We start from the raw sequence: 2,500 nt of genomic DNA, 5'->3' as shown, positions 1-2,500 counted from the left end.
CAGAGAGGTGACAAGGCATTACACATCCAGAGCAGAAACACACACGGCGAAACGGAAATGTCAGTTGTTAGGATGTAGCAAACATACTGCCATAGCCCTACACTTTATGCACATCGCCGTTATAAACAATGTATCCATCCGTTACGTAAACGCATTGAGTATGCGTAAACGCAAACGCTACGTGTTGGAATGTGTTTGTGTTTGTAGCAGAATGCATCCAGTCTCAGAAATGGGCAAAAATGGATAACTGTCCTGGATAAAGGAACTTCAGTGAATAACTAATGTAGTAGTGTAATAAACAACACATCACACTTTTCTCCGAATGGCAAATGCATTAGGTTTCTTACCTGTGCCTGAGAGAGGAAAGGTCTCCAACCACCACGTAGTTTTTTGCCGTCCACGCTAGAACTTTCGCTATCCTTCGTGATGTTAGGGGCGTCAGTTTTCCCAACAGGGCAATTTCGAGTCTGTGAAAATCTCTGTCATTATTCGGGGTGCGCGGTTGTATCTCTCCCACAGTCGTAGAGGAAGAATATGTCGCTTTCTAACCTCTCCTGCCCTGTGCGCACTCATGCGTTGGTCATCAATAGTCAACACTCGGTGGGCTCAGCTGTCATCCCGATTGAGTATCCAGAAAGCTGACTCTCGATTGCGTTTCGTCCATGCTGACATCAACACCACCACCACCCCTTCCTGAATACTGCCTGTGTGTGTCAGGGACCTGAGTCTGAGCTAAGGGGCTGGCCGAGCCCTGCCTGATGGAAAATAACCGCTCCCGCGCGCGCTCGGGCTCCCTGGCAACAGTCAGTAACTGCCTGGACACAACACGGAAGAGAGGCCATAACAATGCGTGTTATAACACGTTTATTAACTCATTATTGAAGGCCAATCTAGGGCTGTGTGCTTGAGCTGAGGAATTAAAGAAGCTTTTGAGAAACAATGAAAACATTTCTATATCCATCTAGAGAACAACCTACGCGTTACACGGATCCTATGGATACAGTTGTGGGCTTTTTGATAATCTATTTCACATGACATGACAACTGGGTCACAGCCATTGCCATGGTGCAGATATCTCAGTGATGTGGTTAATTGGGACATGAAGCGAGAGTGGCATGCAATGCCCCGTGAAATAGAAATGAAACACACATGCTTAGCCAAGCAAATATTTTTAGTGTCCGTGGCTTTATGAATCAGCACAATCCTTTTCTTTTTTCTTCCTACCTTTCTTGCTTGAAATTCTTTTTTTTTTATTCAGATTTTTTACTCCCCCCCCCCCAAAAAAAAAAAAAAAAAATATATATATCTCCTCATATTGTACTTTGAAATATACATCAACTCTTTGATAAACATTGAGAAAAAGAGAGGTCAATCTTACTGCAAATCATTTCACGAAAACAATATGTGAATATTGAAATACAAAGACATTTAGATTTTGCGTCGCTTAGCCTACCCTTATTTTCTAAAGCATCAAAACAACTTACATCGGCCTTAGTGCTGTGGGCAGCTCAAAGAACACAACATGCAACATTATTAATCTGATGAACATAAACAACAATAAAAAAAAAACATAATTTGCAATAAAATGCATGGCAAAACTGTGGCCTGCATAGTCCCACAATACACAACAAAGTGCAAATGTAAGGTTGAAAGAATTTAATATTGGGCCAGGCCACTAATGTCAAACCACAACTTAAAAGGAACACATCATCAGTATAAGACCAACTTTTATATTGTTTTGAGGACTGCATGTGTTTTTTTCCACTATATGCCTATACACACATATTGTACATACTCAGTTCTATTGTTATAGCCTAAATATTATTTACATAGTATGACAATGTATTACAAAAATGTGAGGTATGCTGGGGGTAGGTCAGCTCTGTAATGCTTTCCATTTGGGAGGAGCTTTTGGTCCAGACCAGACCCCATTCCCCATTCTCCATTCTCCACTAATGATGGAGCGCTCCTTAATGTCTGTCCATGTCCATGCATGCATACCTCACGTAAGTCACAATGAATTACAGTATGAATCCAAGAGTGACTCCAGCGGTTGCTGCAGGACCAAATCTGTTAGTAATAAAAGGAGATTTTCTCCTTTCTTCATACTCACTCCCTGTGTGTGTGTGTGTGTGTGTGTGTGTGTGTGTGTGTGTGTGCGTGTGCGTGTGCGTGTGCGTGTGTGTGTGTGTGTGTGTGTGTGTGTGTGTGTGTGTGTGTGTGTGTGTGTGTGTGTGTGTGTGTGTGTGTGTGTGTTCCTAATCATTTACCCCTATCATTTATTTTTATTTTTTTTTAATCATCATCCTATCATTTATTTTTTCTTGTATAACATCTTAAATGGGGAAACAACATGTGTGTGCATATGCGTGTGTGTGTGTGTGTGTGGTGTGTGTGTGTGTGTGTGTGTGTGTGTGTGTGTGTGTGTGTGTGTGTGTGTGTGTGTGTGTGTGTGTGTGTGTGTGTGTGTGTGTGTGTGTGTGTGTGTGTGTGTGTGTGC

At 42.0% G+C, this 2,500-nt stretch overlaps 1 protein-coding gene across 2 annotated transcripts in view; it reads right to left on the bottom strand.

Annotated features, from left to right (window-relative positions):
• dnmbp (dynamin binding protein) overlaps positions 1–701 on the bottom strand; it is a 123,120-nt gene extending 122,419 nt beyond the window's left edge. For both annotated transcript variants that reach the window (XM_063221928.1, XM_063221929.1), the window contains exon 1: positions 348–701. The gene's annotated coding sequence lies outside the window, so the exon portion shown is untranslated. The remainder of the gene's footprint in view (positions 1–347) is intronic.
• Positions 702–2,500: the final 1,799 nt, after the last annotated feature.

This window comes from Engraulis encrasicolus, chromosome 17 (genome assembly GCF_034702125.1).
Source record: "Engraulis encrasicolus isolate BLACKSEA-1 chromosome 17, IST_EnEncr_1.0, whole genome shotgun sequence".
Classification (NCBI taxonomy): domain Eukaryota; kingdom Metazoa; phylum Chordata; class Actinopteri; order Clupeiformes; family Engraulidae; genus Engraulis; species Engraulis encrasicolus.
Note: the sequence above shows the minus strand (reverse complement) of the source record. Positions and strands in the feature narration are given on the sequence as shown.